Source organism: Rhinoderma darwinii (assembly GCF_050947455.1).
Source record: "Rhinoderma darwinii isolate aRhiDar2 chromosome 3 unlocalized genomic scaffold, aRhiDar2.hap1 SUPER_3_unloc_3, whole genome shotgun sequence".
NCBI lineage: Eukaryota > Metazoa > Chordata > Amphibia > Anura > Rhinodermatidae > Rhinoderma > Rhinoderma darwinii.
In genome coordinates this window covers 1,110,223-1,124,164 of record NW_027461746.1, presented here as the reverse complement: position 1 = coordinate 1,124,164, position 13,942 = coordinate 1,110,223, and the positions used below count along the sequence as shown (strand labels likewise).

Sequence of the window (13,942 nt, the reverse complement as noted above, 5' to 3'; positions counted from 1 at the left end):
ATCATCAACACTACAACCATCATCATCACCTTCCCAACACCTCTATCATCAACACTACAACCATCATCATCACCTCCCCAACACCTCTATCACCAACACTACAACCATCATCATCACCACCACCTCAACAACTCTATCACCAACACTACAACCATCATCATCACCTCCCCAACACCTCTATCACAGACACTACAACCATCACCATCACCTTCCCAACACCTCTATCATCAACACTACAACCATCATCATCACCTCCCCAACACCTCTATCATCAACACTACAACCATCATCATCACCTCCCCAACACCTCTATCATCAACACTACAACGATCATCACCTCCCCAACACCTCTATCACCAACACTACAACCATCATCATCACCGCCTCAACAACTCTATCACAGACACTACAACCATCATCATCGCCTTCCCAACACCTCTATCATCAACACTACAACCATCATCATCACCTTCCCAACACCTCTATCATCAACACTACAACCATCATCATCACCTCCCCAACACCTCTATCACCAACACTACAACCATCATCATCACCACCACCTCAACAACTCTATCACCAACACTACAACCATCATCATCACCTCCCCAACACCTCTATCACAGACACTACAACCATCACCATCACCTTCCCAACACCTCTATCATCAACACTACAACCATCATCATCACCTCCCCAACACCTCTATCATCAACACTACAACCATCATCATCACCTCCCCAACACCTCTATCATCAACACTACAACGATCATCACCTCCCCAACACCTCTATCACCAACACTACAACCATCATCATCACCTCCCCAACAACTCTATCACAGACACTACAACCATCACCATCACCTTCCCAACACCTCTATCATCAACACTACAACCATCCTCATCACCTCCCCAACACCTCTATCACCAACACTACAACCATTATCATCACCTCCCCAACACCTCCATCATCAACACTACAACCATCATCACCTCCCTAACACCTTTATCATCAACACTACAACCATCCTCATCACCTCCCCAACAAATCTATCACCAACACTACAACCATTATCACCTCCCCAACACCTCTATCATCAACACTTCAACCATCATCATCACCTCCCCAACACTACAATCATCATCATCATCACCTCCCCAACACCTCTATCACCAACACTACAACCATTATCACCTCCCCAACACCTCTCTCACCAACACTACAACCATCATCACAACCTCCCCAACACCTCTATCACCAACACTACAACCATCATCACCTCCCCAACACCTTTATCATCAACACTACAACCATCATCATCAGCTCCCCAACACCTCTATCATCAACACTACAACCATCATCATCACCTTCCCAACACCTCTATCATCAACACTACAACCATCATCATCACCTTCGCAACACCTCTATCATCAACACTACAACCATCATCATCACCTTCCCAACACCTCTATCATCAACACTACAACCATCATCATCACCACCCCAACACCTCTATCACCAACACTACAACCATCATCATCATCACAACCTCCCAAACACCTCTATCACCAACACTACAACCATCATCATCACCTCTCCAACACCTCTCTCACCAACACTACAACCATCATCATCACCTCCCCAACACCTCTATCATCAACACTACAACCATCATCACCTCCCCAACACCTCTATCACCAACACTACAACCATCCTCATCACCTCCCCAACACCTCTATCATCAACACTACAACCATCATCACCTCCCCAACACCTCTATCATCAACTCTACAACCATCATCACCTCCCCAACACCTCTATCACCAACACTACAACCATCCTCATCACCTCCCCAACACCTCTATCATCAACACTACAACCATCATCACCTCCCCAACACCTCTATCATCAACTCTACAACCATCATCACCTCCCCAACACCTCTATCACCAACACTACAACCATCATCACCTTCCCAACACCTCCATCATCAACACTACAATCATCATCATCACCTCCCCAACACCTCTATCACCAACACTACAACCATCATCACCTCCCCAACACCTCTCTCACCAACACTACAACCATCATCATCACAACCTCCCCAACACCTCTATCACCAACACTACAACCATCATCATCACCTCTCCAACACCTCTATAATTAACACTACAACCATCATCATCACCTTCCCAACACCTCTATCATCAACACAACCATCATCATCACCTTCGCAACACCTCCATCATCAACACTACAACCATCATCACCTCCCCAACACCTCTATCACCAACACTACAACCATCATCACCTCCCCAACACCTCTATCACCAACACTACAACCATCATCACCTCCCCAACACCTCTATCATCAACACTACAACCATCATCATCTCCCCAACACCTCTATCACCAACACTACAACCATCATCATCACCTTCCCAACACCTCTATCATCAACACTACAACCATCATCATCTCCCCAACACCTCCATAACCAACACTACAACCATCATCATCACCTCCCCAACATCTCTATCTCCAACACTACAACCATCATCATCACCTTCCCAACACCTCTATCATCAACACTACAACCATCATCATCACCTTCCCAACACCTCTATCATCAACACTACAACCATCATCACCTCCCCAACACCTCTATCATCAACACTACAACGATCATCACCTCCCCAACACCTCTATCACCAACACTACAACCATCCTCATCACCTCCCCAACACCTCTATCACCAACACTACAACCATTATCATCACCTCCCCAACACCTCTATCACCAACACTACAACCATCATCACCTCCCCAACACCTCTCTCACCAACACTACAACCATCATCATCACAACCTCCCCAACACCTCTATCACCAACACTACAACCATCATCATCACCTCCCCAACACCTCTTTATTGCATCCAATGTTGACAGAACAAGTCACGTTCAATGCAGGAACAACACACAGTCCACAAGATCAGGTAGTCACAGGAACATCTTCAGAGCGCCGGCCTCAGCTTCAGCTCTCCTGAAGGTCTAAATCCAGAAGATCTCCATCCTCCCCAGGACAAGCCCTTATATCCCCTCAGGGGAGGAACATCTTTTCAGTTTCACTGTCTGTATGTGAGTTGTGGTCCTTTGTGCTATCATGTGTATTGCCACAGCCGGGATGAGAACACAATGGGGAAGATAATTGGATCTTCCTTTGTTTGCTGGTCTGCACCTGAGCTGAATATAACTGTGGTGCCTCCTGATGATCCCCGGTGGAGACTGGACAATGACAACACTTTATGTCTTGTGGACTTCACGTCTGACTCGTCTAATTGTCCATAGGCTGGAGACACGACCTGTGGTACTTGATTAGAGTCATTCTTCTCTGCTGAGGACTCACAATAATCCACACATAATGCACCATCATAACCTCTCCATTCATATAATAAGTGAGTTGGCCATGTGGCCTACACAGGCCGCTGGCCACCTCACTCGTAGTGCCCACTGATCCACATTGTAGGACCACAGAACAATTCCCAACAGTTGGCGGGTTCCTCGATCAGTTCAGGGGGGAAGGGCAGTCTATGGCTCTTGTTGTCGGGACAGTCCATCAGCGTTCTGGTGTTGGCTTCCCGGTTTGTATTGGATGGAGAAGCTGTACGGTTGTAAGGACAGGCTCCACCGCAGTAATCGTCCATTGTCCCCTGACACTCGGTTCAGCCATGTGAGGGGGTTGTGATCCGTTACAATGGTAAAGTCTCTGCCATACAGGTATGGCTGTAATTTTTTGAGAGCCCATACGATGGCAAGGCACTATTTTTCAATAGTAGCATAGGCAACTTCCCGATCCAGTAGTTTACGACTTATGAAAGCAACTGGATGCTCATGCCCAGCCGCGTCTATCTGGCTAAGAACTGCTCCAATCCCGTAGGTGGATGCATCTGTCTGCACAAGGAACCTGCGCTTGTAATCTGGTGCGGCCAAGACAGGGTCAGTGGTGAGAGCCGTCTTTAATGCTGTAAAGGCTTCCTCGCAGGCAGGTGCCCACTTCACCATTCTTGGCATGTTTTTGCGGGTCAGGTCATTTAGGGGCTTTGCCAGGGCACTGAAATGAGAAACAAATTTTCGGTAGTAACTAGCGGTCCCCAAAAAGGCCAGTACTTGTTTCTTAGTTTGAGGGGTAGGCCAGTTGCTAATGGCTTCCACCTTGGCAGGCTCAGGTCTTAGGGTCCCACCTCCTACTCTGTGCCCCAGATACTGCACCTCAGCCATACCCAACTGGCATTCATCAGGGTGAATTGTCAGTCCTGCTGCAAGAATATGGTCTAGCACTATGCCCAAGTGTTTAAGATGTTCTTCCCATGATGTGCTGAAAATGGCAATATCATCCAAGTATGCACAGGCAAAGTCCTGACATTGTTCTAGCAGCCGGTCTACCAATCTTTGGAAGGTTGCTGGGGCATTTTTCATCCCAAAGGGCATTCCCAAGAACTCAAAGAGTCCAAAGGGGGTAATAAACGCAGATCGCTCCCTGGCATCCTCTGTTAGGGGTATCTGCTAGTACCCCTTGCTCAAGTCTAATGTAGTTACAAATCGAGCACTGGCTAGCCGATCCAGTAAATCGTCAATCCGGGGCATAGGGTACGCGTCACTTTTGGTGGCATCGTTTAGGCGCCGGTAATCTACGCAGAATCGCGTTGTGCCATCCTTTTTGGGCACCAGTACCACAGGGGATGCCCAGGGGCTCTGGGAAGGCCTAATAATCCCAAGTTGTTTCATGTACGCCAGTTCACTTTTGATCATGTCCCGAACAGCCTCTGGAACTCGGTAGGGGGCCTGCTGGATGGGGCATTGCCCTGGAGTTTCCACATGGTGACTGGTGAGAGTTGTCCGTCCAGGTGCTGAGGAGAAAGCGGAAGCTCTTGGTCCCAGCAAGGCGAGAATATCATCCTTTTGGATATCTGACAGATGGAGTCCTAGGGGCACTTGGTTCAGAGTACCCCAAGCTCGAGACAGATGCAGAAGGTCTGGTAGGGAGTCGTCTCCTTCCTTATCACTAGGGGGACAGCGGATGGCCAAAACAGGCAGGGACCGGTCGTGGTACTCTTTCAGCATGTTGATGTGGACCGTCTTTTGTCGCCGGCCACTAGGGTCCATGGCAATGACGTAGTTAGTGTCATTAAGTTTTCGGATAACTCGGTAAGGACCATCCCATGTTGCTTGCAGCTTGTTGGCAGGGACAGCGTTAATCATGAGCACTTGTTGTCCTTCAATAAACTCACGGGTCCTAGCTTTCCGATCATACAAGGTCTTCTGGCGGCACTGGGCCTGTTGCAGGTGTTCTTTAGCCAAGGTAGTTAGTCGTGTAAGGCGATCTCGAAATTCCAGAACATACGGAATGACAGGTACTCCAGTGTCGGTGATCTCTCCCTCCCAGTATTCCTTTAGAAGGGTCAGGGGCCCACGGACCTTCCGACCATAGAGCAGTTCGAAAGGGGAAAATCCGGTTGACTCTTGGGGCACCTCCCGGTAGGCAAACAGGAGATGTGGCAGATATTGCTCCCAGTCCCGTTCAGTGTCTGCAAAGGCGCAAAGCATATTTTTTAGGGTTCCATTGAAACGTTCACACAGTCCATTTTATTTGGGGGTGGTGCGAATGGCTCGAACGCCACAGGTATGCCAGAGAGACTGGGCCAGGTCTGACATGAACTGAGTTCCTTGGTCTGATAGTATTTCACTGGGGAACCCTACTCGGGTAAAGATGGTAACAAGAGCCTCTGCTACCTTCATGGCTGTAATGCTGGACAGAGCCACGGCCTCAGGATACCGGGTGGCATCGTCCACCACCATCAGGATAAACCGTTTCCCTGTTCTGCTGGGGTGCGCCAAAGGTCCTATTATATCCACAGCTACACGCTGAAATGGCTCCTCAATGATTGGCAGGGATTGCATGGGTACCTTGTGACGAGCACCTGGATGTCGCATCCGCTGGCACACATCACAGGTACGGAAGTATCGAACTACTGATTGTGAAACGCCAGGCCAGTAAAAGTTGTGGGTGATTCTTTTCTCTGTCCGTTTCCTACCTTGATGACCCGATAAGGGGATGTCATGAGCCAGTTGGAGTAGCTGCAGCCTATACTTTTGGGGGACAATGAGTTGCCTGGTAGTTGCTTCAGGGTTGACCCCACCCCGGGCCTCTACTAACCGATAATACAATCCCTTATCTCTGGTGCTCCTATCCCCATTCTCTCCCTCCTGCCCCGTTTCTGCCCTTAGTTTAATAGCTGCCAAGGTCGGATCACCTTCTATTTCTTGCCTAAACTCTTCCCGGTCCCAAAAGTCTCTCAATGTAGAAGCAGTAGATGTAGCTCTTACCAGTTCAGTTGGGGGTCCTGGAGGTTGCTCCACAGTAAAATCCGAAATTCTCTGTGCTTGGGCAGCTTGCTTACGGGGGACAGCTCCCACAAAATGGCACTGTAATTCCCCAATGTCATTGCCAAGGAGAACATCCGCGGGAAGTCCACCCATAACTCCAATCCAACACAGTCTTTCTCCGTAACCATAATCCAAATGTACAGCAGCCTTCTGGATATATTTGCGAGTACCCCCTGCCAGTGCGATGGGTATTCCTGGGCCTTGATGGATTGCCTCTGGCCGAACCACACGTGGGTCAGCAATGGTCAGGAACGCCCCCGTGTCTCTAAAGCCAGTCACCTTGTATCCATCAATCAAAACATCCTGCAGATGGCGCTGCCTTTGCTCTGGGTAACTTTGCGCAAGGGGCTGAATGCCATATAAGCCAGTGGGGGTCTCCGTGATGCAGGGTTCGGTAGTCCACTCTGGTGGGGGTGGTGGTAACTCTTCCTCAGGCAGGATGGAGTGCACAAGATGCCCAGGGGGAGGGGGGAAAGGTCGGGGCTCCCTTCGATTTCTTGAGGGGCACCTAGACTGTAAGTGGCTAGGCTGACCGCACCCATAACACTTCCTTTCTGAGATCCCTCCATATCGCGGTTGGAATTGTGGGGCCCCTGGATTGGTTGGCATGGTTGTCATTGGCCTGCGGATGGGTTGAGGGCCGTATATGACAGGAGGTGGCCGGGGGGCTGGGTTAGGTTGAGGTTTATTGTCCAGCAGCCTCCTCCACTGAGGTTTGATGGTAAGTGCCTCATCAGCCAGGGCTGCAGCTCTATTCAATGTTGGTGGCTTACGTTCGCGGACCCATTCCCGTATTTCCTGGGGGCACTTGGTATAAAACTGTTCTTTCAGGAACGCTTGCAGAATATCACCACAGTGAAGGCGCTCTCGGCTTCCAGCCATCTCTGACACGCCCGGGACATTTTATGGGCATACATCCTAAAAGATCCTCCAGCAGTACAGGGAAGATCTCGGAATTGGGCCCGATGTGAGTCTGGGGTGACGGCATAGTAGTCCAAAATAGTTTGTTTCACAATGTCATAGTCCCGGTTCCACTGTGTGTCTAGGGTCCGGTATGCTTCTGCGGCTCCCCCTTCAAGGAGCCCCACTAAAACACGCATCCAATCAGAGGTGGGTACATCCAGCAGGGCGCACTGCTGTTCAAAGTCCTGAAAAAACCCTTCCACATCCCCAGTTTCCTCATTAAACGGCTTGAATTTCTACCGGGTGACACGTAAAGTTTCCCGGAATCTCCGGTTCTCACCCAAGGTAATATTCTGCCCTCTTTCCGCCTCCATTGCAGCCTGTCTCTGTTTTGCCATGTTAGCAGCTTCCAGCTGATACTCCGGAGTAACGGTTGATCCCAGAGCTGCCATTTCCTCCTCGTACCACACCAACCATTGGCTTTTAGTGGTAAGAGCCGTTGTCTCCGGAGCATGTCCATTAGCCACCTGGGAGGAGGTCACCTGGCTAGCACTCACCAGTAGATCAATTAATGGCTCTTTAGACAGTCCCTGGTAGTTCAGGCCAAGTCCTCGGGCTCGTTCTTGGAGACTAAGTACGGTCCAGTTCCGGAACTCATTCGCTGGGTGGTTCTCCATGGAGCTGCGCTCTGTTGATCCCACTTCTGACACCAGTTGTCATGGGATTCGTTAGGTTAATGCACGATCAACAGAGCCAGTGACGACAGGGCAACTCCAACAGGGTTTATTGCATCCAATGCTGACAGAACAAGTCACGTTCAATGCAGGAACAACACACAGTCCACAAGATAAGGTGATCACAGGAACATCTTCAGAGCGCTGGCTTCAGCTCTCCTAAAGGTCTAAATCCAGAAGATCTCCATCCTCCCCAAGACAAGCCCTTATATCTCCCCAGGGGGAGGAACATCTTTTCAGTTTCACTGTCTGTATGTGAGTTGTGGTCCTTTGTGCTATTATGTGGATTGTCACAGCCGGGATGAGGACACAATGGGGGAGATAATTGGATCACCTTTGTTTGCTGGTCTGCACCTGAGCTGAATATAACTGTGGTGCCTCCTGATGACCCCCTGTGGAGACTGGACAATGAGGACACTTATGTCTTGTGTACTTCACCTCTGACTCGTCTGATTGTCCATAGGCTGGAGACACGACCTGTGGTACTTGATTAGAGTCATTCTTCTCTGCTGAGGACTCACAATAATCCACACATAATGCACCATCACAATCATCATCTCCCCAACACCACTATCACCAACACTACAACCATCATCATCACCACCTCCCCAACACTTCTATCACCAACACTACAACCATCATCACCTCCCCAACACCTCTATCACCAACACTACAACCATCATCATCAACACTACAACCATCATCATCACCTCCCCAACACCTCTATCACCAACACTACAGACCACTATCATCAACACTACAACCATCATCACCTCCCCAACACCTTTATCATCAACACTACAACCATCATCATCACCTCCCCAACACCTCTATCACAAACACTACAACCATCATCATCACAAACTCCCCAAACTCTATCAACATCACACAACAACAAATCATACAAATAAATCAACATCATCAACACACACAACACTACAACATCATCACCTCCCCAACACCTCTATCACCAACACTACAACCATCATCATCTCCCCAACACCTCTATCACCAACACTACAACCATCATCATCACCTCCCCACCACCTCTATCACCAACACTACAACCATCATCATCTCCCCAACACCTCCATCACCAACACTACAACCATCATCATCACCTCCCCAACACCTCTATCATCAACACTACAACCATCATCCCCTCCCCAACACCTCTATCATCAACACTACAACCATCATCATCACCTCCCCAACACTACAACCATCATTATCATCTCCCCAACACCTCCATCACCAACACTACAACCATCATCATCACCTCCCCAACACTACAACCATCATCATCATCTCCCCAACACCTCTATCACCAACACTACAACCATCATCATCACCTCCCCAACACCTCTATCACCAACACTACAACCATCATCATCACCTCCCCAACACTACAACCATCATTATCATCTCCCCAACACCTCCATCACCAACACTACAACCATCATCATCACCTCTCCAACACCTATCATCAACACTACAACCATCATCATCACCTCCCCAACACCTCTATCACCAACACTACAACCATCATCATCGTCTCCCCAACACCTCTATCACCAACACTACAACCATCATCATCACCTCTCCAACACCTCTATCACCAACACTACAACCATCATCATCTCCCCAACACCTCTATCATCAACACTACAACCATCATCACCTCCCCAACACCTTTATCATCAACACTACAACCATCATCACCTCCCCAACACCTCTATAACCAACACTACAACCATCATCATCACCTCCCCAACACCTCTATCACCAACACTACAACCATCATCATCACCTCCCAACACCTCTATCACCAACACTACAACCATCATCATCACCTCCCCAACACCTCCATCATCAACACTACAACCATCATCATCACCTCCCCAACAAATCTATCACCAACACTACAACCATCATCACCTCCCCAACACCTCCATCACCAACACTACAACCATCATCACCTCCCCAACACCTTTATCATCAACACTACAACCATCATCACCTCCCCAACACCTCTATCACCAACACTACAACCATCATCATCACCTCCCCAACACCTCTATCACCAACACTACAACCATCATCATCACCTCCCCAACACCTCCATCACCAACACTACAACCATCATCATCACCTCTCCAACACCTCCATCATCAACACTACAACCATCATCATCACCTCCCCAACACCTCCATCACCAACACTACAACCATCATCACCTCCCCAACACCTCCATCATCAACACTACAACCATCATCATCACCTCCCCAACACCTCTATCACCAACACTACAACGATCATCACCTCCCCAACACCTCTATCACCAACACTACAACCATCATCATCACCTCCCCAACACCTCCATCACCAACACTACAACCATCATCACCTCCCTAACACCTTTATTATCAACACTACAACCATCATCATCACCTCCCCAACACCTCTATCACCAACACTACAACCATCATCATCATCTCCCCAACACCTCTATCACCAACACTACAACCATCATCATCATCTCCCCAACACATCTATCATCAACACTACAACCATCATCATCATCTCCCCAACACCTCCATCACCAACACTGCAACCATCATCATCACCTCTCCAACACCTCCATCATCAACACTACAACCATCATCATCACCTCCCCAACACCTCCATCACCAACACTACAACCATCATCACCTCCCCAACACCTCCATCATCAACACTACAACCATCATCATCACCTCCCCAACACCTCTATCACCAACACTACAACCATCATCACCTCCCCAACACCTCTATCACCAACACTACAACCATCATCATCACCTCCCCAACACCTCCATCACCAACACTACAACTATCAACACTACAACCATCATCATCACCTCCCCAACACCTCTATCACCAACACTACAACCATCATCATCATCACCTCTCCAACACCTCTATCACCAACACTACAACCATCAACACCTCCCCAACACCTCTATCACCAACACTACAACCATCATCATCACCTCCCCAACACCTCTATCACCAACACTACAACCATCATCATCACTTCCCCAACACCTCTATCACCAACACTACAACCATCATCATCACCTCCCCAACACCTCTATCACCAACACTACAACCATCACCATCACCTCCCCAACACCTCTATCACCAACACTACAACCATCATCATCACCTCCCCAACACCTCTATCATCAACACTACAACCATCATCATCACCTCCCCAACACCTCTATCACCAACACTACAACCATCATCATCACCTCCTCAACACCTCTATCACCAACACTACAACCATCATCATCACCTCCCCAACACCTCCATCACCAACACTACAACCATCATCACCTCCCTAACACCTTTATTATCAACACTACAACCATCATCATCACCTCCCCAACACCTCTATCACCAACACTACAACCATCATCAACACCTCTCCAACACCTCTATCACCAACACTACAACCATCATCATCACCTCCCCAACACCTCTATCATCAACACTACAACCATCATCATCACCTCCCCAACACCTCTATCATCAACACTACAACCATCATCACCTCCCCAACACCTCTATCACCAACACCACAACCATCCTCATCACCTCCCCAACACCTCTATCATCAACACTACAACCATCATCACCTCCCCAACACCTTTATCATCAACACTACAACCATCATCATCACCTCCCCAACACCTCTATCACCAACACTACAACCATCATCATCACCTCCCCAACACCTCTATCACCAACACTACAACCATCATCACCTCCCCAACACCTCTATCACCAACACTACAACCATCATCATCACCTGCCCAACACCTCTATCATCAACACTAGAACCATCATCACCTCCCCAACACCTCTATCACCAACACTACAACCATCATCATCACCTCCCCAACACCTCTATCACCAACACTACAACCATCATCACCTTCCCAACACCTCTATCATCAACACTACAACCATCATCACCTCCCCAACACCTCTATCACCAACACTACAACCATCATCACCTCCCCAACACCTCTATCACCAACACTACAACCATCATCACCTTCCCAACACCTCTATCACCAACACTACAACCATCATCACCTCCCCAACACCTCTATCACCAACACTACAACCATCATCATCACCTCCCCAACACCTCCATCACCAACACTACAACCATCATCACCTCCCTAACACCTTTATTATCAACACTACAACCATCATCATCACCTCCCCAACACCTCTATGACCAACACTACAACCATCATCATCATCTCCCCAACACCTCTATCATCAACACTACAACCATCATCATCATCACCTCTCCAACACCTCTATCACCAACACTACAACCATCATCACCTCCCCAACACCTCTATCACCAACACTACAACCATCATCATCACCTCCCCAACACCTCTATCACCAACACTACAACCATCATCATCACCTCCCCAACACCTCTATCACCAACACTACAACCATCATCATCACCTCCCCAACACCTCTATCACCAACACTACAACCATCACCATCACCTCCCCAACACCTCTATCACCAACACTACAACCATCATCATCACCTCCCCAACACCTCTATCATCAACACTACAACCATCATCATCACCTCCCCAACACCTCTATCACCAACACTACAACCATCATCATCACCTCCTCAACACCTCTATCACCAACACTACAACCATCATCATCACCTCCCCAACACCTCCATCACCAACACTACAACCATCATCACCTCCCTAACACCTTTATTATCAACACTACAACCATCATCATCACCTCCCCAACACCTCTATCACCAACACTACAACCATCATCAACACCTCTCCAACACCTCTATCACCAACACTACAACCATCATCATCACCTCCCCAACACCTCTATCATCAACACTACAACCATCATCATCACCTCCCCAACACCTCTATCATCAACACTACAACCATCATCACCTCCCCAACACCTCTATCACCAACACCACAACCATCCTCATCACCTCCCCAACACCTCTATCATCAACACTACAACAATCATCACCTCCCCAACACCTTTATCATCAACACTACAACCATCATCATCACCTCCCCAACACCTCTATCACCAACACTACAACCATCATCATCATCTCCCCAACACCTCTATCACCAACACTACAACCATCATCATCACCTCCCCAACACCTCTATCACCAACACTACAACCATCATCACCTCCCCAACACCTCTATCACCAACACTACAACCATCATCATCACCTCCCCAACACCTCTATCACCAACACTACAACCATCATCACCTTCCCAACACCTCTATCATCAACACTACAACCATCATCACCTCCCCAACACCTCTATCACCAACACTACAACCATCATCATCACCTCCCCAACACCTCTATCACCAACACTACAACCATCATCACCTTCCCAACACCTCTATCACCAACACTACAACCATCATCATCACAACCTCCCCAACACCTCTATCACCAACACTACAACCATCATCACCTCCCCAACACCTCTATCACCAACACTACAACCATCATCATCACCTCTCCAACACCTCTATCACCAACACTACAACCATCATCATCACCTCCCCAACACCTCTATCACCAACACTACAACCATCATCATCATCACCTCTCCAACACCTCTATCACCAACACTACAACCATCATCACCTCCCCAACACCTCTATCACCAACACTACAACCATCATCATCACCTCTCCAACATTATCATCGTATTGTTAACAATCACCCTCATTATTCTCGACTGTTCTCGCGT

General features: G+C 48.3%; 1 protein-coding gene across 2 annotated transcripts in view; it reads right to left on the bottom strand.

Moving 5' to 3' along the window:
* The window catches only part of LOC142683497 (phospholipid scramblase 3-like), a 67,240-nt gene that overhangs the window by 15,613 nt on the left and 37,685 nt on the right, over positions 1-13,942 (bottom strand). The gene's annotated exons all lie outside the window — the stretch shown is intronic.